The following is a 22,697-nucleotide window of genomic DNA, read 5'->3' on the forward strand; positions in this document are numbered from 1 at the left end:
ATGACGGGCTAATTTGTAAAAGAAATGTCCAGTCTAGTGAAACAATCTGGAAAGATAAAAAGGCCAGCATGCAGAATGAGATTGCACTTCTTAGAAATAACAACAGCATGCAAAAGTCATCTGTGGAAACATTGTTCAATGAATTGGAGGAAGCAAAGATTGCTTGTCAATTTCTGATTAAAAAATGGTATATTTCCAGAGAATGTAAATTTCCCCATGAGAGAACGGGCCCCAAAAGTGATTTAAATCGGTTACAAGCTACTGTAAACAAACTGAGTATGGAGCTCAAGAATCTGTCTAACTCCTTGCCTTCTATTTATCACCAAGAAAATCAGCAAATTTGGTATGGTCAAAAACAAGATGTCTTCAGGAAGTGCATCATCACAAATTTGAAACTAGCAGTAGTGGGCCGTCAGGGTCAGCAAGGCCTTCTTTGCTGGCTTAAACAGCAGTGATCTGAATCACTGACTTGCATTTTAATATATTTAATATATTTTTCCATGAATGTTTATTAAATTATTCCCAATAGTCTATTCTCTACATTTCATAGCTTTTCTCTCGGTTGCGCTGCTTCCAGTAGTGTATATTTATGATAAGAGTATTTATCCAATCATATTTCAGCCAGTGGCTGACATCATGTGTTCCCAGAGTGAAAGAAATCAGTCTTAAGGCCTTCAGAATCAATAGTGCAGGCGCCCGGAGCTTAAAATAAGTGGCAATAAAATTGTTACCTTAACCAATCAGATTTCGAGTTGGTGTCACTGGGGCCATCTAGCAGGCATACGATTACATCAGCAATTTCCCGTCCTCTGATTGGATAATTGGAGTAGTCAGAGGCAGTGACCTGCCCATATACAGTGTTTCTATATTCACTGCGTCTCATTTCGGATGCTGCGTCCTCCGGAGATTGCAGTTTGCTGCATACGGCATCAAGAATGTCTTTTTTTGAGAAAAGTAACTGTAATAAAATTGACTATTCCTTGTGAGGTGTGAAATACTGTAGACTAATTTCTTTTTTACTTTGCTATTTAACGGTTGATTAGTATCTATTGCCGTGGCGTCCAGGGGCAATTGTAGAATTTTCATTTGAGGGTATAATAGTAAAAAATAAATAAATAAATAAAATAAAATAAACGTTTGACTAACAGGGTAAGATGGTAAACTTATTGCAGCATTCCACTGTATTGCATAGATGTGTATAACATTTGAGTACTGAATAAGCCAAATACGAGTCTTCCTGATCTCTCACACACACACACACACACACACACTTGTCCTCTGATCCTCGGATTGAAGAACACGCTGAAAGATGGGGAAGAGTCTGCCACCGTTTTCATGTGAAATTTAAAGTGGACTGAGGCGATCATGAATTTGTGTACAGTTTATGAAGAATCGCAGAATATTAGGAGGGCTGACAGCCTAGCGACGCCCATGGTGGCTTTATAATGATGGTATAGAGGTGGATGAATTCAGGAAGGTCACCAGTGAAGGCCTAGGTGTGAAATGCATAGCCCGCCACTGGAAACTAGTGACGAGGTAATGGTAAAGAACTTCCAACCTGAGGGCCTATGGTCCAGTAACTGTTTGAGACCCTGCAGAGATTCAGTTTACAAGGTCTGCCACAAAACTAAATGCCAACAACCTGTTAGGAGACGGTCCCACAACGATTAATTAAAAACCATAATAATCTGATGGTTATCATAAACAGCCATTTAAATAGGCAACTGTATTTTATAATGTTTTCTTAATGTTTTGTAATGTCTTGTGTGTAGTGGGGGGCATAAATTCATTATATTTGCAAGTGTTTTTCAGATTCCCTAACAAAAAAGAAGTAAGATGTGAAATATGGAACGAAAAATTTGGTAACACTCCACGATTTTGCAGGGGCCATACTAATTTTCTCTGTATCGTTCCAATTTTAGTATATGTGCTGCTGTAGCAAGCACAAACAAGCCGCCTGAACGGCCCCTATAAATACCCGGATTCCTGACAAGGTTTCTTGTCCGTGGTAAGTGCCCAAACACACCAAGTTCCTTCAGGGCACTCACAGCCCTGACCTGAATAGACACTCACTGCATGGGGATTAGAGATATAATAGTTCCCTAAAGTGAGCATTAGCTACTGCTAAATTATAAACTTTTTCTTTTCATTTAGAGCCTCAGACTGCAGAGGTATATTCTGGGAGTATGGAACGTCGAGAGGTCTCAGGTGTTCTGATTGGCTCTCTGTGCGGTGATGTAATCAGTCCTTTGTTCTTGTGATCCGCCCCCTTCCCCATTAACCACATTTAGCCAACTACTGAGCCCAAAAAAACAAAAAACAAAACACCTTTGAGAACTTGTGCTAGAGAGCCCTGCATGATAAATAAGTGTTTCTGTTGAAAACTTAAATTTTATCACAATTTAATAAAGCGTACTTAAAATATAGGTTTCAACAAAACAGGAATCAAGGGGAGTCCACAGAAGGCATCTTGAGCGTTTTATGGGATTTGGTCCAACGATACGGGACAGTCTCAGCTACTTTACACAGCAAATTTGGTCTACTCCACTCAAGTGCTCTAGCACCACCGACAGGGGAGAGATGGACATACCTTTGCAACAGTATCTCTGTAACCCTTCAGTGTCATAGAAACAAACTTGGCATTCGTTTGCAACTTGGGAAAACCATTGAAAACGTTAAGTGAGGCGATATCTCAACAACGGCTTGTGGTTAGGCCCACAATGTGTTATATGTCCTTGAGACCTAGGACAGACTGTCCCAATGGCTTCTGGTTTTTCTCCCTCACTAAGGGGTGGGGTCAGAAGGTACTTGGCCCCAAGCGTTTAAGCTCAGGCTTAGTATTTTAGGCTTAAGTTTGTTCTTTTAGAGTCATGGTTAATAAACAACGAAAAATATGGTAACGCTTCACGATTTTGCGTGTCATCCTTGCGCAGGGGCCATGCTAATCTTCTCTGTATCGTTCCAATTTTAGTATATGTGCTGCCGTAGCAAGCACATACAAGCCGCCTGAACGGCCCCTATAAATACCCGGATTCCTGACAAGGTTTCTTGTCCGTGGTAAGTGCCCAAACACACCAAGTTCCTTCAGGGCACTCACAGCCCTGACCTGAATAGACACTCACTGCATGGGGATTAGAGATATAATAGTTCCCTAAAGTGAGCATTAGCTATTTCTAAATTATAAACTTTTTCTTTTCATTTAGAGCCTCAGACTGCAGAGGTATATTCTGGGAGTATGGAACGTCGAGAAGTTTCAGATGTTCTGATTGGTTCTCTGTGCGGTGATGTAATCAGTCCTTTGTTCTTGTGATCCACCCCCCTTCCCCATTAACCAAATTTATCCAACTACTGAGGCAAAAAAAACAAAAAACAAAACACCTTTGAGAACTTGTGCTAGAGAGCCCTGCATGATGAATAAGTGTTTCTGTTGAAAACTTAGTATTTTAGGCTTAGTATTTTAGGTTTAAGTTTGTTCTTTTAGAGTCATGGTTACAATGAAAAATATGGTAAAATACGGAAACAACGAAAAATATGGTAACGCTTCACGATTTTGCGTGTCATCCTTGCGCAGGGGCCATGCTAATCTTCTCTGTATCGTTCCAATTTTAGTATATGTGCTGCCGTAGCAAGCACAAACAAGCCGCCTGAACGGCCCCTATAAATACCCGGATTCCTGACAAGGTTTCTTGTCCGTGGTAAGTGCCCAAACACACCAAGTTCCTTCAGGGCACTCACAGCCCTGACCTGAATAGACACTCACTGCATGGGGATTAGAGATATAATAGTTCCCTAAAGTGAGCATTAGCTACTGCTAAATTATAAACTTTTTCTTTTCATTTAGAGCCTCAGACTGCAGAGGTATATTCTGGGAGTATGGAACGTCGAGAGGTCTCAGGTGTTCTGATTGGCTCTCTGTGCGGTGATGTAATCAGTCCTTTGTTCTTGTGATCCGCCCCCTTCCCCATTAACCACATTTAGCCAACTACTGAGCCCAAAAAAAAAAACACCTTTGAGAACTTGTGCTAGAGAGCCCTGCATGATAAATAAGTGTTTCTGTTGAAAACTTAAATTTTATCACAATTTAATAAAGCGTACTTAAAATATAGGTTTCAACAAAACAGGAATCAAGGGGAGTCCACAGAAGGCATCTTGAGCGTTTTATGGGATTTGGTCCAACGATACGGGACAGTCTCAGCTACTTTACACAGCAAATTTGGTCTACTCCACTCAAGTGCTCTAGCACCACCGACAGGGGAGAGATGGACATACCTTTGCAACAGTATCTCTGTAACCCTTCAGTGTCATAGAAACAAACTTGGCATTCGTTTGCAACTTGGGAAAACCATTGAAAACGTTAAGTGAGGCGATATCTCAACAACGGCTTGTGGTTAGGCCCACAATGTGTTATATGTCCTTGAGACCTAGGACAGACTGTCCCAATGGCTTCTGGTTTTTCTCCCTCACTAAGGGGTGGGGTCAGAAGGTACTTGGCCCCAAGCGTTTAAGCTCGGGCTTAGTATTTTAGGCTTAAGTTTGTTCTTTTAGAGTCATGGTTAATAAACAACGAAAAATATGGTAACGCTTCACGATTTTGCGTGTCATCCTTGCGCAGGGGCCATGCTAATCTTCTCTGTATCGTTCCAATTTTAGTATATGTGCTGCCGTAGCAAGCACATACAAGCCGCCTGAACGGCCCCTATAAATACCCGGATTCCTGACAAGGTTTCTTGTCCGTGGTAAGTGCCCAAACACACCAAGTTCCTTCAGGGCACTCACAGCCCTGACCTGAATAGACACTCACTGCATGGGGATTAGAGATATAATAGTTCCCTAAAGTGAGCATTAGCTATTTCTAAATTATAAACTTTTTCTTTTCATTTAGAGCCTCAGACTGCAGAGGTATATTCTGGGAGTATGGAACGTCGAGAAGTTTCAGATGTTCTGATTGGTTCTCTGTGCGGTGATGTAATCAGTCCTTTGTTCTTGTGATCCACCCCCCTTCCCCATTAACCAAATTTATCCAACTACTGAGGCAAAAAAAACAAAAAACAAAACACCTTTGAGAACTTGTGCTAGAGAGCCCTGCATGATGAATAAGTGTTTCTGTTGAAAACTTAGTATTTTAGGCTTAGTATTTTAGGTTTAAGTTTGTTCTTTTAGAGTCATGGTTACAATGAAAAATATGGTAAAATACGGAAACAACGAAAAATATGGTAACGCTTCACGATTTTGCGTGTCATCCTTGCGCAGGGGCCATGCTAATCTTCTCTGTATCGTTCCAATTTTAGTATATGTGCTGCCGTAGCAAGCACAAACAAGCCGCCTGAACGGCCCCTATAAATACCCGGATTCCTGACAAGGTTTCTTGTCCGTGGTAAGTGCCCAAACACACCAAGTTCCTTCAGGGCACTCACAGCCCTGACCTGAATAGACACTCACTGCATGGGGATTAGAGATATAATAGTTCCCTAAAGTGAGCATTAGCTACTGCTAAATTATAAACTTTTTCTTTTCATTTAGAGCCTCAGACTGCAGAGGTATATTCTGGGAGTATGGAACGTCGAGAGGTCTCAGGTGTTCTGATTGGCTCTCTGTGCGGTGATGTAATCAGTCCTTTGTTCTTGTGATCCGCCCCCTTCCCCATTAACCACATTTAGCCAACTACTGAGCCCAAAAAAAAAAACACCTTTGAGAACTTGTGCTAGAGAGCCCTGCATGATAAATAAGTGTTTCTGTTGAAAACTTAAATTTTATCACAATTTAATAAAGCGTACTTAAAATATAGGTTTCAACAAAACAGGAATCAAGGGGAGTCCACAGAAGGCATCTTGAGCGTTTTATGGGATTTGGTCCAACGATACGGGACAGTCTCAGCTACTTTACACAGCAAATTTGGTCTACTCCACTCAAGTGCTCTAGCACCACCGACAGGGGAGAGATGGACATACCTTTGCAACAGTATCTCTGTAACCCTTCAGTGTCATAGAAACAAACTTGGCATTCGTTTGCAACTTGGGAAAACCATTGAAAACGTTAAGTGAGGCGATATCTCAACAACGGCTTGTGGTTAGGCCCACAATGTGTTATATGTCCTTGAGACCTAGGACAGACTGTCCCAATGGCTTCTGGTTTTTCTCCCTCACTAAGGGGTGGGGTCAGAAGGTACTTGGCCCCAAGCGTTTAAGCTCGGGCTTAGTATTTTAGGCTTAAGTTTGTTCTTTTAGAGTCATGGTTAATAAACAACGAAAAATATGGTAACGCTTCACGATTTTGCGTGTCATCCTTGCGCAGGGGCCATGCTAATCTTCTCTGTATCGTTCCAATTTTAGTATATGTGCTGCCGTAGCAAGCACATACAAGCCGCCTGAACGGCCCCTATAAATACCCGGATTCCTGACAAGGTTTCTTGTCCGTGGTAAGTGCCCAAACACACCAAGTTCCTTCAGGGCACTCACAGCCCTGACCTGAATAGACACTCACTGCATGGGGATTAGAGATATAATAGTTCCCTAAAGTGAGCATTAGCTATTTCTAAATTATAAACTTTTTCTTTTCATTTAGAGCCTCAGACTGCAGAGGTATATTCTGGGAGTATGGAACGTCGAGAAGTTTCAGATGTTCTGATTGGTTCTCTGTGCGGTGATGTAATCAGTCCTTTGTTCTTGTGATCCACCCCCCTTCCCCATTAACCAAATTTATCCAACTACTGAGGCAAAAAAAACAAAAAACAAAACACCTTTGAGAACTTGTGCTAGAGAGCCCTGCATGATGAATAAGTGTTGCTGTTGAAAACTTAGTATTTTAGGCTTAGTATTTTAGGTTTAAGTTTGTTCTTTTAGAGTCATGGTTACAATGAAAAATATGGTAAAATACGGAAACAACGAAAAATATGGTAACGCTTCACGATTTTGCGTGTCATCCTTGCGCAGGGGCCATGCTAATCTTCTCTGTATCGTTCCAATTTTAGTATATGTGCTGCCGTAGCAAGCACAAACAAGCCGCCTGAACGGCCCCTATAAATACCCGGATTCCTGACAAGGTTTCTTGTCCGTGGTAAGTGCCCAAACACACCAAGTTCCTTCAGGGCACTCACAGCCCTGACCTGAATAGACACTCACTGCATGGGGATTAGAGATATAATAGTTCCCTAAAGTGAGCATTAGCTACTGCTAAATTATAAACTTTTTCTTTTCATTTAGAGCCTCAGACTGCAGAGGTATATTCTGGGAGTATGGAACGTCGAGAGGTCTCAGGTGTTCTGATTGGCTCTCTGTGCGGTGATGTAATCAGTCCTTTGTTCTTGTGATCCGCCCCCTTCCCCATTAACCACATTTAGCCAACTACTGAGCCCAAAAAAAAAAACACCTTTGAGAACTTGTGCTAGAGAGCCCTGCATGATAAATAAGTGTTTCTGTTGAAAACTTAAATTTTATCACAATTTAATAAAGCGTACTTAAAATATAGGTTTCAACAAAACAGGAATCAAGGGGAGTCCACAGAAGGCATCTTGAGCGTTTTATGGGATTTGGTCCAACGATACGGGACAGTCTCAGCTACTTTACACAGCAAATTTGGTCTACTCCACTCAAGTGCTCTAGCACCACCGACAGGGGAGAGATGGACATACCTTTGCAACAGTATCTCTGTAACCCTTCAGTGTCATAGAAACAAACTTGGCATTCGTTTGCAACTTGGGAAAACCATTGAAAACGTTAAGTGAGGCGATATCTCAACAACGGCTTGTGGTTAGGCCCACAATGTGTTATATGTCCTTGAGACCTAGGACAGACTGTCCCAATGGCTTCTGGTTTTTCTCCCTCACTAAGGGGTGGGGTCAGAAGGTACTTGGCCCCAAGCGTTTAAGCTCGGGCTTAGTATTTTAGGCTTAAGTTTGTTCTTTTAGAGTCATGGTTAATAAACAACGAAAAATATGGTAACGCTTCACGATTTTGCGTGTCATCCTTGCGCAGGGGCCATGCTAATCTTCTCTGTATCGTTCCAATTTTAGTATATGTGCTGCCGTAGCAAGCACAAACAAGCCGCCTGAACGGCCCCTATAAATACCCGGATTCCTGACAAGGTTTCTTGTCCGTGGTAAGTGCCCAAACACACCAAGTTCCTTCAGGGCACTCACAGCCCTGACCTGAATAGACACTCACTGCATGGGGATTAGAGATATAATAGTTCCCTAAAGTGAGCATTAGCTACTGCTAAATTATAAACTTTTTCTTTTCATTTAGAGCCTCAGACTGCAGAGGTATATTCTGGGAGTATGGAACGTCGAGAGGTCTCAGGTGTTCTGATTGGCTCTCTGTGCGGTGATGTAATCAGTCCTTTGTTCTTGTGATCCGCCCCCTTCCCCATTAACCACATTTAGCCAACTACTGAGCCCAAAAAAAAAAACACCTTTGAGAACTTGTGCTAGAGAGCCCTGCATGATAAATAAGTGTTTCTGTTGAAAACTTAAATTTTATCACAATTTAATAAAGCGTACTTAAAATATAGGTTTCAACAAAACAGGAATCAAGGGGAGTCCACAGAAGGCATCTTGAGCGTTTTATGGGATTTGGTCCAACGATACGGGACAGTCTCAGCTACTTTACACAGCAAATTTGGTCTACTCCACTCAAGTGCTCTAGCACCACCGACAGGGGAGAGATGGACATACCTTTGCAACAGTATCTCTGTAACCCTTCAGTGTCATAGAAACAAACTTGGCATTCGTTTGCAACTTGGGAAAACCATTGAAAACGTTAAGTGAGGCGATATCTCAACAACGGCTTGTGGTTAGGCCCACAATGTGTTATATGTCCTTGAGACCTAGGACAGACTGTCCCAATGGCTTCTGGTTTTTCTCCCTCACTAAGGGGTGGGGTCAGAAGGTACTTGGCCCCAAGCGTTTAAGCTCGGGCTTAGTATTTTAGGCTTAAGTTTGTTCTTTTAGAGTCATGGTTAATAAACAACGAAAAATATGGTAACGCTTCACGATTTTGCGTGTCATCCTTGCGCAGGGGCCATGCTAATCTTCTCTGTATCGTTCCAATTTTAGTATATGTGCTGCCGTAGCAAGCACATACAAGCCGCCTGAACGGCCCCTATAAATACCCGGATTCCTGACAAGGTTTCTTGTCCGTGGTAAGTGCCCAAACACACCAAGTTCCTTCAGGGCACTCACAGCCCTGACCTGAATAGACACTCACTGCATGGGGATTAGAGATATAATAGTTCCCTAAAGTGAGCATTAGCTATTTCTAAATTATAAACTTTTTCTTTTCATTTAGAGCCTCAGACTGCAGAGGTATATTCTGGGAGTATGGAACGTCGAGAAGTTTCAGATGTTCTGATTGGTTCTCTGTGCGGTGATGTAATCAGTCCTTTGTTCTTGTGATCCACCCCCCTTCCCCATTAACCAAATTTATCCAACTACTGAGGCAAAAAAAACAAAAAACAAAACACCTTTGAGAACTTGTGCTAGAGAGCCCTGCATGATGAATAAGTGTTTCTGTTGAAAACTTAGTATTTTAGGCTTAGTATTTTAGGTTTAAGTTTGTTCTTTTAGAGTCATGGTTACAATGAAAAATATGGTAAAATACGGAAACAACGAAAAATATGGTAACGCTTCACGATTTTGCGTGTCATCCTTGCGCAGGGGCCATGCTAATCTTCTCTGTATCGTTCCAATTTTAGTATATGTGCTGCCGTAGCAAGCACAAACAAGCCGCCTGAACGGCCCCTATAAATACCCGGATTCCTGACAAGGTTTCTTGTCCGTGGTAAGTGCCCAAACACACCAAGTTCCTTCAGGGCACTCACAGCCCTGACCTGAATAGACACTCACTGCATGGGGATTAGAGATATAATAGTTCCCTAAAGTGAGCATTAGCTACTGCTAAATTATAAACTTTTTCTTTTCATTTAGAGCCTCAGACTGCAGAGGTATATTCTGGGAGTATGGAACGTCGAGAGGTCTCAGGTGTTCTGATTGGCTCTCTGTGCGGTGATGTAATCAGTCCTTTGTTCTTGTGATCCGCCCCCTTCCCCATTAACCACATTTAGCCAACTACTGAGCCCAAAAAAAAAAAACACCTTTGAGAACTTGTGCTAGAGAGCCCTGCATGATAAATAAGTGTTTCTGTTGAAAACTTAAATTTTATCACAATTTAATAAAGCGTACTTAAAATATAGGTTTCAACAAAACAGGAATCAAGGGGAGTCCACAGAAGGCATCTTGAGCGTTTTATGGGATTTGGTCCAACGATACGGGACAGTCTCAGCTACTTTACACAGCAAATTTGGTCTACTCCACTCAAGTGCTCTAGCACCACCGACAGGGGAGAGATGGACATACCTTTGCAACAGTATCTCTGTAACCCTTCAGTGTCATAGAAACAAACTTGGCATTCGTTTGCAACTTGGGAAAACCATTGAAAACGTTAAGTGAGGCGATATCTCAACAACGGCTTGTGGTTAGGCCCACAATGTGTTATATGTCCTTGAGACCTAGGACAGACTGTCCCAATGGCTTCTGGTTTTTCTCCCTCACTAAGGGGTGGGGTCAGAAGGTACTTGGCCCCAAGCGTTTAAGCTCGGGCTTAGTATTTTAGGCTTAAGTTTGTTCTTTTAGAGTCATGGTTAATAAACAACGAAAAATATGGTAACGCTTCACGATTTTGCGTGTCATCCTTGCGCAGGGGCCATGCTAATCTTCTCTGTATCGTTCCAATTTTAGTATATGTGCTGCCGTAGCAAGCACATACAAGCCGCCTGAACGGCCCCTATAAATACCCGGATTCCTGACAAGGTTTCTTGTCCGTGGTAAGTGCCCAAACACACCAAGTTCCTTCAGGGCACTCACAGCCCTGACCTGAATAGACACTCACTGCATGGGGATTAGAGATATAATAGTTCCCTAAAGTGAGCATTAGCTATTTCTAAATTATAAACTTTTTCTTTTCATTTAGAGCCTCAGACTGCAGAGGTATATTCTGGGAGTATGGAACGTCGAGAAGTTTCAGATGTTCTGATTGGTTCTCTGTGCGGTGATGTAATCAGTCCTTTGTTCTTGTGATCCACCCCCCTTCCCCATTAACCAAATTTATCCAACTACTGAGGCAAAAAAAACAAAAAACAAAACACCTTTGAGAACTTGTGCTAGAGAGCCCTGCATGATGAATAAGTGTTGCTGTTGAAAACTTAGTATTTTAGGCTTAGTATTTTAGGTTTAAGTTTGTTCTTTTAGAGTCATGGTTACAATGAAAAATATGGTAAAATACGGAAACAACGAAAAATATGGTAACGCTTCACGATTTTGCGTGTCATCCTTGCGCAGGGGCCATGCTAATCTTCTCTGTATCGTTCCAATTTTAGTATATGTGCTGCCGTAGCAAGCACAAACAAGCCGCCTGAACGGCCCCTATAAATACCCGGATTCCTGACAAGGTTTCTTGTCCGTGGTAAGTGCCCAAACACACCAAGTTCCTTCAGGGCACTCACAGCCCTGACCTGAATAGACACTCACTGCATGGGGATTAGAGATATAATAGTTCCCTAAAGTGAGCATTAGCTACTGCTAAATTATAAACTTTTTCTTTTCATTTAGAGCCTCAGACTGCAGAGGTATATTCTGGGAGTATGGAACGTCGAGAGGTCTCAGGTGTTCTGATTGGCTCTCTGTGCGGTGATGTAATCAGTCCTTTGTTCTTGTGATCCGCCCCCTTCCCCATTAACCACATTTAGCCAACTACTGAGCCCAAAAAAAAAAACACCTTTGAGAACTTGTGCTAGAGAGCCCTGCATGATAAATAAGTGTTTCTGTTGAAAACTTAAATTTTATCACAATTTAATAAAGCGTACTTAAAATATAGGTTTCAACAAAACAGGAATCAAGGGGAGTCCACAGAAGGCATCTTGAGCGTTTTATGGGATTTGGTCCAACGATACGGGACAGTCTCAGCTACTTTACACAGCAAATTTGGTCTACTCCACTCAAGTGCTCTAGCACCACCGACAGGGGAGAGATGGACATACCTTTGCAACAGTATCTCTGTAACCCTTCAGTGTCATAGAAACAAACTTGGCATTCGTTTGCAACTTGGGAAAACCATTGAAAACGTTAAGTGAGGCGATATCTCAACAACGGCTTGTGGTTAGGCCCACAATGTGTTATATGTCCTTGAGACCTAGGACAGACTGTCCCAATGGCTTCTGGTTTTTCTCCCTCACTAAGGGGTGGGGTCAGAAGGTACTTGGCCCCAAGCGTTTAAGCTCGGGCTTAGTATTTTAGGCTTAAGTTTGTTCTTTTAGAGTCATGGTTAATAAACAACGAAAAATATGGTAACGCTTCACGATTTTGCGTGTCATCCTTGCGCAGGGGCCATGCTAATCTTCTCTGTATCGTTCCAATTTTAGTATATGTGCTGCCGTAGCAAGCACATACAAGCCGCCTGAACGGCCCCTATAAATACCCGGATTCCTGACAAGGTTTCTTGTCCGTGGTAAGTGCCCAAACACACCAAGTTCCTTCAGGGCACTCACAGCCCTGACCTGAATAGACACTCACTGCATGGGGATTAGAGATATAATAGTTCCCTAAAGTGAGCATTAGCTATTTCTAAATTATAAACTTTTTCTTTTCATTTAGAGCCTCAGACTGCAGAGGTATATTCTGGGAGTATGGAACGTCGAGAAGTTTCAGATGTTCTGATTGGTTCTCTGTGCGGTGATGTAATCAGTCCTTTGTTCTTGTGATCCACCCCCCTTCCCCATTAACCAAATTTATCCAACTACTGAGGCAAAAAAAACAAAAAACAAAACACCTTTGAGAACTTGTGCTAGAGAGCCCTGCATGATGAATAAGTGTTGCTGTTGAAAACTTAGTATTTTAGGCTTAGTATTTTAGGTTTAAGTTTGTTCTTTTAGAGTCATGGTTACAATGAAAAATATGGTAAAATACGGAAACAACGAAAAATATGGTAACGCTTCACGATTTTGCGTGTCATCCTTGCGCAGGGGCCATGCTAATCTTCTCTGTATCGTTCCAATTTTAGTATATGTGCTGCCGTAGCAAGCACAAACAAGCCGCCTGAACGGCCCCTATAAATACCCGGATTCCTGACAAGGTTTCTTGTCCGTGGTAAGTGCCCAAACACACCAAGTTCCTTCAGGGCACTCACAGCCCTGACCTGAATAGACACTCACTGCATGGGGATTAGAGATATAATAGTTCCCTAAAGTGAGCATTAGCTACTGCTAAATTATAAACTTTTTCTTTTCATTTAGAGCCTCAGACTGCAGAGGTATATTCTGGGAGTATGGAACGTCGAGAGGTCTCAGGTGTTCTGATTGGCTCTCTGTGCGGTGATGTAATCAGTCCTTTGTTCTTGTGATCCGCCCCCTTCCCCATTAACCACATTTAGCCAACTACTGAGCCCAAAAAAAAAAACACCTTTGAGAACTTGTGCTAGAGAGCCCTGCATGATAAATAAGTGTTTCTGTTGAAAACTTAAATTTTATCACAATTTAATAAAGCGTACTTAAAATATAGGTTTCAACAAAACAGGAATCAAGGGGAGTCCACAGAAGGCATCTTGAGCGTTTTATGGGATTTGGTCCAACGATACGGGACAGTCTCAGCTACTTTACACAGCAAATTTGGTCTACTCCACTCAAGTGCTCTAGCACCACCGACAGGGGAGAGATGGACATACCTTTGCAACAGTATCTCTGTAACCCTTCAGTGTCATAGAAACAAACTTGGCATTCGTTTGCAACTTGGGAAAACCATTGAAAACGTTAAGTGAGGCGATATCTCAACAACGGCTTGTGGTTAGGCCCACAATGTGTTATATGTCCTTGAGACCTAGGACAGACTGTCCCAATGGCTTCTGGTTTTTCTCCCTCACTAAGGGGTGGGGTCAGAAGGTACTTGGCCCCAAGCGTTTAAGCTCGGGCTTAGTATTTTAGGCTTAAGTTTGTTCTTTTAGAGTCATGGTTAATAAACAACGAAAAATATGGTAACGCTTCACGATTTTGCGTGTCATCCTTGCGCAGGGGCCATGCTAATCTTCTCTGTATCGTTCCAATTTTAGTATATGTGCTGCCGTAGCAAGCACATACAAGCCGCCTGAACGGCCCCTATAAATACCCGGATTCCTGACAAGGTTTCTTGTCCGTGGTAAGTGCCCAAACACACCAAGTTCCTTCAGGGCACTCACAGCCCTGACCTGAATAGACACTCACTGCATGGGGATTAGAGATATAATAGTTCCCTAAAGTGAGCATTAGCTATTTCTAAATTATAAACTTTTTCTTTTCATTTAGAGCCTCAGACTGCAGAGGTATATTCTGGGAGTATGGAACGTCGAGAAGTTTCAGATGTTCTGATTGGTTCTCTGTGCGGTGATGTAATCAGTCCTTTGTTCTTGTGATCCACCCCCCTTCCCCATTAACCAAATTTATCCAACTACTGAGGCAAAAAAAACAAAAAACAAAACACCTTTGAGAACTTGTGCTAGAGAGCCCTGCATGATGAATAAGTGTTGCTGTTGAAAACTTAGTATTTTAGGCTTAGTATTTTAGGTTTAAGTTTGTTCTTTTAGAGTCATGGTTACAATGAAAAATATGGTAAAATACGGAAACAACGAAAAATATGGTAACGCTTCACGATTTTGCGTGTCATCCTTGCGCAGGGGCCATGCTAATCTTCTCTGTATCGTTCCAATTTTAGTATATGTGCTGCCGTAGCAAGCACAAACAAGCCGCCTGAACGGCCCCTATAAATACCCGGATTCCTGACAAGGTTTCTTGTCCGTGGTAAGTGCCCAAACACACCAAGTTCCTTCAGGGCACTCACAGCCCTGACCTGAATAGACACTCACTGCATGGGGATTAGAGATATAATAGTTCCCTAAAGTGAGCATTAGCTACTGCTAAATTATAAACTTTTTCTTTTCATTTAGAGCCTCAGACTGCAGAGGTATATTCTGGGAGTATGGAACGTCGAGAGGTCTCAGGTGTTCTGATTGGCTCTCTGTGCGGTGATGTAATCAGTCCTTTGTTCTTGTGACCGACCCCGTCCCCCATTAACCACATTTAGCCAACTACTGAGCCCAAAAAAAAAAACACCTTTGAGAACTTGTGCTAGAGAGCCCTGCATGATAAATAAGTGTTTCTGTTGAAAACTTAAATTTTATCACAATTTAATAAAGCGTACTTAAAATATAGGTTTCAACAAAACAGGAATCAAGGGGAGTCCACAGAAGGCATCTTGAGCGTTTTATGGGATTTGGTCCAACGATACGGGACAGTCTCAGCTACTTTACACAGCAAATTTGGTCTACTCCACTCAAGTGCTCTAGCACCACCGACAGGGGAGAGATGGACATACCTTTGCAACAGTATCTCTGTAACCCTTCAGTGTCATAGAAACAAACTTGGCATTCGTTTGCAACTTGGGAAAACCATTGAAAACGTTAAGTGAGGCGATATCTCAACAACGGCTTGTGGTTAGGCCCACAATGTGTTATATGTCCTTGAGACCTAGGACAGACTGTCCCAATGGCTTCTGGTTTTTCTCCCTCACTAAGGGGTGGGGGTCAGAAGGTACTTGGCCCCAAGCGTTTAAGCTCGGGCTTAGTATTTTAGGCTTAAGTTTGTTCTTTTAGAGTCATGGTTAATAAACAACGAAAAATATGGTAACGCTTCACGATTTTGCGTGTCATCCTTGCGCAGGGGCCATGCTAATCTTCTCTGTATCGTTCCAATTTTAGTATATGTGCTGCCGTAGCAAGCACATACAAGCCGCCTGAACGGCCCCTATAAATACCCGGATTCCTGACAAGGTTTCTTGTCCGTGGTAAGTGCCCAAACACACCAAGTTCCTTCAGGGCACTCACAGCCCTGACCTGAATAGACACTCACTGCATGGGGATTAGAGATATAATAGTTCCCTAAAGTGAGCATTAGCTATTTCTAAATTATAAACTTTTTCTTTTCATTTAGAGCCTCAGACTGCAGAGGTATATTCTGGGAGTATGGAACGTCGAGAAGTTTCAGATGTTCTGATTGGTTCTCTGTGCGGTGATGTAATCAGTCCTTTGTTCTTGTGATCCACCCCCCTTCCCCATTAACCAAATTTATCCAACTACTGAGGCAAAAAAAACAAAAAACAAAACACCTTTGAGAACTTGTGCTAGAGAGCCCTGCATGATGAATAAGTGTTTCTGTTGAAAACTTAGTATTTTAGGCTTAGTATTTTAGGTTTAAGTTTGTTCTTTTAGAGTCATGGTTACAATGAAAAATATGGTAAAATACGGAAACAACGAAAAATATGGTAATGCTTCACGATTTTGCGTGTCATCCTTGCGCAGGGGCCATGCTAATCTTCTCTGTATCGTTCCAATTTTAGTATATGTGCTGCCGTAGCAAGCACAAACAAGCCGCCTGAACGGCCCCTATAAATACCCGGATTCCTGACAAGGTTTCTTGTCCGTGGTAAGTGCCCAAACACACCAAGTTCCTTCAGGGCACTCACAGCCCTGACCTGAATAGACACTCACTGCATGGGGATTAGAGATATAATAGTTCCCTAAAGTGAGCATTAGCTACTGCTAAATTATAAACTTTTTCTTTTCATTTAGAGCCTCAGACTGCAGAGGTATATTCTGGGAGTATGGAACGTCGAGAGGTCTCAGGTGTTCTGATTGGCTCTCTGTGCGGTGATGTAATCAGTCCTTTGTTCTTGTGATCCGCCCCCTTCCCCATTAACCACATTTAGCCAACTACTGAGCCCAAAAAAAAAAACACCTTTGAGAACTTGTGCTAGAGAGCCCTGCATGATAAATAAGTGTTTCTGTTGAAAACTTAAATTTTATCACAATTTAATAAAGCGTACTTAAAATATAGGTTTCAACAAAACAGGAATCAAGGGGAGTCCACAGAAGGCATCTTGAGCGTTTTATGGGATTTGGTCCAACGATACGGGACAGTCTCAGCTACTTTACACAGCAAATTTGGTCTACTCCACTCAAGTGCTCTAGCACCACCGACAGGGGAGAGATGGACATACCTTTGCAACAGTATCTCTGTAACCCTTCAGTGTCATAGAAACAAACTTGGCATTCGTTTGCAACTTGGGAAAACCATTGAAAACGTTAAGTGAGGCGATATCTCAACAACGGCTTGTGGTTAGGCCCACAATGTGTTATATGTCCTTGAGACCTAGGACAGACTGTCCCAATGGCTTCTGGTTTTTCTCCCTCACTAAGGGGTGGGGTCAGAAGGTACTTGGCCCCAAGCGTTTAAGCTCGGGCTTAGTATTTTAGGCTTAAGTTTGTTCTTTTAGAGTCATGGTTAATAAACAACGAAAAATATGGTAACGCTTCACGATTTTGCGTGTCATCCTTGCGCAGGGGCCATGCTAATCTTCTCTGTATCGTTCCAATTTTAGTATATGTGCTGCCGTAGCAAGCACATACAAGCCGCCTGAACGGCCCCTATAAATACCCGGATTCCTGACAAGGTTTCTTGTCCGTGGTAAGTGCCCAAACACACCAAGTTCCTTCAGGGCACTCACAGCCCTGACCTGAATAGACACTCACTGCATGGGGATTAGAGATATAATAGTTCCCTAAAGTGAGCATTAGCTATTTCTAAATTATAAACTTTTTCTTTTCATTTAGAGCCTCAGACTGCAGAGGTATATTCTGGGAGTATGGAACGTCGAGAAGTTTCAGATGTTCTGATTGGTTCTCTGTGCGGTGATGTAATCAGTCCTTTGTTCTTGTGATCCACCCCCCTTCCCCATTAACCAAATTTATCCAACTACTGAGGCAAAAAAAACAAAAAACAAAACACCTTTGAGAACTTGTGCTAGAGAGCCCTGCATGATGAATAAGTGTTGCTGTTGAAAACTTAGTATTTTAGGCTTAGTATTTTAGGTTTAAGTTTGTTCTTTTAGAGTCATGGTTACAATGAAAAATATGGTAAAATACGGAAACAACGAAAAATATGGTAACGCTTCACGATTTTGCGTGTCATCCTTGCGCAGGGGCCATGCTAATCTTCTCTGTATCGTTCCAATTTTAGTATATGTGCTGCCGTAGCAAGCACAAACAAGCCGCCTGAACGGCCCCTATAAATACCCGGATTCCTGACAAGGTTTCTTGTCCGTGGTAAGTGCCCAAACACACCAAGTTCCTTCAGGGCACTCACAGCCCTGACCTGAATAGACACTCACTGCATGGGGATTAGAGATATAATAGTTCCCTAAAGTGAGCATTAGCTACTGCTAAATTATAAACTTTTTCTTTTCATTTAGAGCCTCAGACTGCAGAGGTATATTCTGGGAGTATGGAACGTCGAGAGGTCTCAGGTGTTCTGATTGGCTCTCTGTGCGGTGATGTAATCAGTCCTTTGTTCTTGTGATCCGCCCCCTTCCCCATTAACCACATTTAGCCAACTACTGAGCCCAAAAAAAAAAACACCTTTGAGAACTTGTGCTAGAGAGCCCTGCATGATAAATAAGTGTTTCTGTTGAAAACTTAAATTTTATCACAATTTAATAAAGCGTACTTAAAATATAGGTTTCAACAAAACAGGAATCAAGGGGAGTCCACAGAAGGCATCTTGAGCGTTTTATGGGATTTGGTCCAACGATACGGGACAGTCTCAGCTACTTTACACAGCAAATTTGGTCTACTCCACTCAAGTGCTCTAGCACCACCGACAGGGGAGAGATGGACATACCTTTGCAACAGTATCTCTGTAACCCTTCAGTGTCATAGAAACAAACTTGGCATTCGTTTGCAACTTGGGAAAACCATTGAAAACGTTAAGTGAGGCGATATCTCAACAACGGCTTGTGGTTAGGCCCACAATGTGTTATATGTCCTTGAGACCTAGGACAGACTGTCCCCAATGGCTTCTGGTTTTTCTCCCTCACTAAGGGGTGGGGTCAGAAGATACTTGGCCCCAAGCGTTTAAGCTCGGGCTTAGTATTTTAGGCTTAAGTTTGTTCTTTTAGAGTCATGGTTAATAAACAACGAAAAATATGGTAATGCTTCACGATTTTGCGTGTCATCCTTGCGCAGGGGCCATGCTAATCTTCTCTGTATCGTTCCAATTTTAGTATATGTGCTGCCGTAGCAAGCACAAACAAGCCGCCTGAACGGCCCCTATAAATACCCGGATTCCTGACAAGGTTTCTTGTCCGTGGTAAGTGCCCAAACACACCAAGTTCCTTCAGGGCACTCACAGCCCTGACCTGAATAGACACTCACTGCATGGGGATTAGAGATATAATAGTTCCCTAAAGTGAGCATTAGCTATTTCTAAATTATAAACTTTTTCTTTTCATTTAGAGCCTCAGACTGCAGAGGTATATTCTGGGAGTATGGAACGTCGAGAGGTCTCAGGTGTTCTGATTGGCTCTCTGTGCGGTGATGTAATCAGTCCTTTGTTCTTGTGATCCACCCCCCTTCCCCATTAACCAAATTTATCCAACTACTGAGGCAAAAAAAACAAAAAACAAAACACCTTTGAGAACTTGTGCTAGAGAGCCCTGCATGATAAATAAGTGTTTCTGTTGAAAACTTAAATTTTATCACAATTTAATAAAGCGTACTTAAAATATAGGTTTCAACAAAACAGGAATCAAGGGGAGTCCACAGAAGGCATCTTGAGCGTTTTATGGGATTTGGTCCAACGATACGGGACAGTCTCAGCTACTTTACACAGCAAATTTGGTCTACTCCACTCAAGTGCTCTAGCACCACCGACAGGGGAGAGATGGACATACCTTTGCAACAGTATCTCTGTAACCCTTCAGTGTCATAGAAACAAACTTGGCATTCGTTTGCAACTTGGGAAAACCATTGAAAACGTTAAGTGAGGCGATATCTCAACAACGGCTTGTGGTTAGGCCCACAATGTGTTATATGTCCTTGAGACCTAGGACAGACTGTCCCAATGGCTTCTGGTTTTTCTCCCTCACTAAGGGGTGGGGTCAGAAGGTACTTGGCCCCAAGCGTTTAAGCTCGGGCTTAGTATTTTAGGCTTAAGTTTGTTCTTTTAGAGTCATGGTTAATAAACAACGAAAAATATGGTAACGCTTCACGATTTTGCGTGTCATCCTTGCGCAGGGGCCATGCTAATCTTCTCTGTATCGTTCCAATTTTAGTATATGTGCTGCCGTAGCAAGCACATACAAGCCGCCTGAACGGCCCCTATAAATACCCGGATTCCTGACAAGGTTTCTTGTCCGTGGTAAGTGCCCAAACACACCAAGTTCCTTCAGGGCACTCACAGCCCTGACCTGAATAGACACTCACTGCATGGGGATTAGAGATATAATAGTTCCCTAAAGTGAGCATTAGCTATTTCTAAATTATAAACTTTTTCTTTTCATTTAGAGCCTCAGACTGCAGAGGTATATTCTGGGAGTATGGAACGTCGAGAAGTTTCAGATGTTCTGATTGGTTCTCTGTGCGGTGATGTAATCAGTCCTTTGTTCTTGTGATCCACCCCCCTTCCCCATTAACCAAATTTATCCAACTACTGAGGCAAAAAAAACAAAAAACAAAACACCTTTGAGAACTTGTGCTAGAGAGCCCTGCATGATGAATAAGTGTTTCTGTTGAAAACTTAGTATTTTAGGCTTAGTATTTTAGGTTTAAGTTTGTTCTTTTAGAGTCATGGTTACAATGAAAAATATGGTAAAATACGGAAACAACGAAAAATATGGTAACGCTTCACGATTTTGCGTGTCATCCTTGCGCAGGGGCCATGCTAATCTTCTCTGTATCGTTCCAATTTTAGTATATGTGCTGCCGTAGCAAGCACAAACAAGCCGCCTGAACGGCCCCTATAAATACCCGGATTCCTGACAAGGTTTCTTGTCCGTGGTAAGTGCCCAAACACACCAAGTTCCTTCAGGGCACTCACAGCCCTGACCTGAATAGACACTCACTGCATGGGGATTAGAGATATAATAGTTCCCTAAAGTGAGCATTAGCTACTGCTAAATTATAAACTTTTTCTTTTCATTTAGAGCCTCAGACTGCAGAGGTATATTCTGGGAGTATGGAACGTCGAGAGGTCTCAGGTGTTCTGATTGGCTCTCTGTGCGGTGATGTAATCAGTCCTTTGTTCTTGTGATCCGCCCCCTTCCCCATTAACCACATTTAGCCAACTACTGAGCCCAAAAAAAAAAAACACCTTTGAGAACTTGTGCTAGAGAGCCCTGCATGATAAATAAGTGTTTCTGTTGAAAACTTAAATTTTATCACAATTTAATAAAGCGTACTTAAAATATAGGTTTCAACAAAACAGGAATCAAGGGGAGTCCACAGAAGGCATCTTGAGCGTTTTATGGGATTTGGTCCAACGATACGGGACAGTCTCAGCTACTTTACACAGCAAATTTGGTCTACTCCACTCAAGTGCTCTAGCACCACCGACAGGGGAGAGATGGACATACCTTTGCAACAGTATCTCTGTAACCCTTCAGTGTCATAGAAACAAACTTGGCATTCGTTTGCAACTTGGGAAAACCATTGAAAACGTTAAGTGAGGCGATATCTCAACAACGGCTTGTGGTTAGGCCCACAATGTGTTATATGTCCTTGAGACCTAGGACAGACTGTCCCAATGGCTTCTGGTTTTTCTCCCTCACTAAGGGGTGGGGTCAGAAGGTACTTGGCCCCAAGCGTTTAAGCTCGGGCTTAGTATTTTAGGCTTAAGTTTGTTCTTTTAGAGTCATGGTTAATAAACAACGAAAAATATGGTAACGCTTCACGATTTTGCGTGTCATCCTTGCGCAGGGGCCATGCTAATCTTCTCTGTATCGTTCCAATTTTAGTATATGTGCTGCCGTAGCAAGCACATACAAGCCGCCTGAACGGCCCCTATAAATACCCGGATTCCTGACAAGGTTTCTTGTCCGTGGTAAGTGCCCAAACACACCAAGTTCCTTCAGGGCACTCACAGCCCTGACCTGAATAGACACTCACTGCATGGGGATTAGAGATATAATAGTTCCCTAAAGTGAGCATTAGCTATTTCTAAATTATAAACTTTTTCTTTTCATTTAGAGCCTCAGACTGCAGAGGTATATTCTGGGAGTATGGAACGTCGAGAAGTTTCAGATGTTCTGATTGGTTCTCTGTGCGGTGATGTAATCAGTCCTTTGTTCTTGTGATCCACCCCCCTTCCCCATTAACCAAATTTATCCAACTACTGAGGCAAAAAAACAAAAAACAAAACACCTTTGAGAACTTGTGCTAGAGAGCCCTGCATGATGAATAAGTGTTGCTGTTGAAAACTTAGTATTTTAGGCTTAGTATTTTAGGTTTAAGTTTGTTCTTTTAGAGTCATGGTTACAATGAAAAATATGGTAAAATACGGAAACAACGAAAAATATGGTAACGCTTCACGATTTTGCGTGTCATCCTTGCGCAGGGGCCATGCTAATCTTCTCTGTATCGTTCCAATTTTAGTATATGTGCTGCCGTAGCAAGCACAAACAAGCCGCCTGAACGGCCCCTATAAATACCCGGATTCCTGACAAGGTTTCTTGTCCGTGGTAAGTGCCCAAACACACCAAGTTCCTTCAGGGCACTCACAGCCCTGACCTGAATAGACACTCACTGCATGGGGATTAGAGATATAATAGTTCCCTAAAGTGAGCATTAGCTACTGCT

At 42.3% G+C, this 22,697-nt stretch overlaps 1 protein-coding gene, 24 non-coding genes and 1 pseudogene across 25 annotated transcripts in view; all 26 read right to left on the minus strand.

Moving 5' to 3' along the window:
* dnah10 (dynein axonemal heavy chain 10) overlaps window positions 1–22,697 on the minus strand; it is a 113,317-nt gene that overhangs the window by 17,283 nt on the left and 73,337 nt on the right. The window lies entirely within an intron of this gene.
* On the minus strand, window positions 1,854–1,946 carry LOC131343843 (U6 spliceosomal RNA; annotated as a pseudogene).
* Window positions 2,889–2,995, minus strand: LOC131343848 (U6 spliceosomal RNA). The gene has a single exon (XR_009203213.1). It is a non-coding gene; the product is annotated as a U6 spliceosomal RNA (small nuclear RNA).
* On the minus strand, window positions 3,527–3,633 carry LOC131343849 (U6 spliceosomal RNA). Its single transcript, XR_009203214.1, has one exon. It is a non-coding gene; the product is annotated as a U6 spliceosomal RNA (small nuclear RNA).
* On the minus strand, window positions 4,568–4,674 carry LOC131343850 (U6 spliceosomal RNA). The gene has a single exon (XR_009203215.1). It is a non-coding gene; the product is annotated as a U6 spliceosomal RNA (small nuclear RNA).
* LOC131343851 (U6 spliceosomal RNA) lies at window positions 5,206–5,312 on the minus strand. The gene has a single exon (XR_009203216.1). It is a non-coding gene; the product is annotated as a U6 spliceosomal RNA (small nuclear RNA).
* On the minus strand, window positions 6,247–6,353 carry LOC131343852 (U6 spliceosomal RNA). Its single transcript, XR_009203217.1, has one exon. It is a non-coding gene; the product is annotated as a U6 spliceosomal RNA (small nuclear RNA).
* On the minus strand, window positions 6,885–6,991 carry LOC131343854 (U6 spliceosomal RNA). The gene has a single exon (XR_009203218.1). It is a non-coding gene; the product is annotated as a U6 spliceosomal RNA (small nuclear RNA).
* Window positions 7,926–8,032, minus strand: LOC131343855 (U6 spliceosomal RNA). The gene has a single exon (XR_009203219.1). It is a non-coding gene; the product is annotated as a U6 spliceosomal RNA (small nuclear RNA).
* Window positions 8,967–9,073, minus strand: LOC131343856 (U6 spliceosomal RNA). The gene has a single exon (XR_009203220.1). It is a non-coding gene; the product is annotated as a U6 spliceosomal RNA (small nuclear RNA).
* On the minus strand, window positions 9,605–9,711 carry LOC131343857 (U6 spliceosomal RNA). Its single transcript, XR_009203221.1, has one exon. It is a non-coding gene; the product is annotated as a U6 spliceosomal RNA (small nuclear RNA).
* On the minus strand, window positions 10,647–10,753 carry LOC131343858 (U6 spliceosomal RNA). The gene has a single exon (XR_009203222.1). It is a non-coding gene; the product is annotated as a U6 spliceosomal RNA (small nuclear RNA).
* Window positions 11,285–11,391, minus strand: LOC131343859 (U6 spliceosomal RNA). The gene has a single exon (XR_009203223.1). It is a non-coding gene; the product is annotated as a U6 spliceosomal RNA (small nuclear RNA).
* On the minus strand, window positions 12,326–12,432 carry LOC131343861 (U6 spliceosomal RNA). Its single transcript, XR_009203225.1, has one exon. It is a non-coding gene; the product is annotated as a U6 spliceosomal RNA (small nuclear RNA).
* Window positions 12,964–13,070, minus strand: LOC131343862 (U6 spliceosomal RNA). Its single transcript, XR_009203226.1, has one exon. It is a non-coding gene; the product is annotated as a U6 spliceosomal RNA (small nuclear RNA).
* LOC131343863 (U6 spliceosomal RNA) lies at window positions 14,005–14,111 on the minus strand. The gene has a single exon (XR_009203227.1). It is a non-coding gene; the product is annotated as a U6 spliceosomal RNA (small nuclear RNA).
* On the minus strand, window positions 14,643–14,749 carry LOC131343864 (U6 spliceosomal RNA). The gene has a single exon (XR_009203228.1). It is a non-coding gene; the product is annotated as a U6 spliceosomal RNA (small nuclear RNA).
* Window positions 15,685–15,791, minus strand: LOC131343866 (U6 spliceosomal RNA). Its single transcript, XR_009203230.1, has one exon. It is a non-coding gene; the product is annotated as a U6 spliceosomal RNA (small nuclear RNA).
* LOC131343836 (U6 spliceosomal RNA) lies at window positions 16,323–16,429 on the minus strand. The gene has a single exon (XR_009203203.1). It is a non-coding gene; the product is annotated as a U6 spliceosomal RNA (small nuclear RNA).
* Window positions 17,364–17,470, minus strand: LOC131343867 (U6 spliceosomal RNA). The gene has a single exon (XR_009203231.1). It is a non-coding gene; the product is annotated as a U6 spliceosomal RNA (small nuclear RNA).
* LOC131343868 (U6 spliceosomal RNA) lies at window positions 18,002–18,108 on the minus strand. Its single transcript, XR_009203232.1, has one exon. It is a non-coding gene; the product is annotated as a U6 spliceosomal RNA (small nuclear RNA).
* LOC131343837 (U6 spliceosomal RNA) lies at window positions 19,044–19,150 on the minus strand. Its single transcript, XR_009203204.1, has one exon. It is a non-coding gene; the product is annotated as a U6 spliceosomal RNA (small nuclear RNA).
* LOC131343869 (U6 spliceosomal RNA) lies at window positions 20,094–20,200 on the minus strand. The gene has a single exon (XR_009203233.1). It is a non-coding gene; the product is annotated as a U6 spliceosomal RNA (small nuclear RNA).
* On the minus strand, window positions 20,732–20,838 carry LOC131343870 (U6 spliceosomal RNA). The gene has a single exon (XR_009203234.1). It is a non-coding gene; the product is annotated as a U6 spliceosomal RNA (small nuclear RNA).
* Window positions 21,774–21,880, minus strand: LOC131343871 (U6 spliceosomal RNA). Its single transcript, XR_009203235.1, has one exon. It is a non-coding gene; the product is annotated as a U6 spliceosomal RNA (small nuclear RNA).
* LOC131343872 (U6 spliceosomal RNA) lies at window positions 22,411–22,517 on the minus strand. The gene has a single exon (XR_009203236.1). It is a non-coding gene; the product is annotated as a U6 spliceosomal RNA (small nuclear RNA).

This window comes from Hemibagrus wyckioides, linkage group LG22 (assembly GCF_019097595.1).
Source record: "Hemibagrus wyckioides isolate EC202008001 linkage group LG22, SWU_Hwy_1.0, whole genome shotgun sequence".
NCBI classification, from domain to species: Eukaryota; Metazoa; Chordata; class Actinopteri; order Siluriformes; family Bagridae; genus Hemibagrus; species Hemibagrus wyckioides.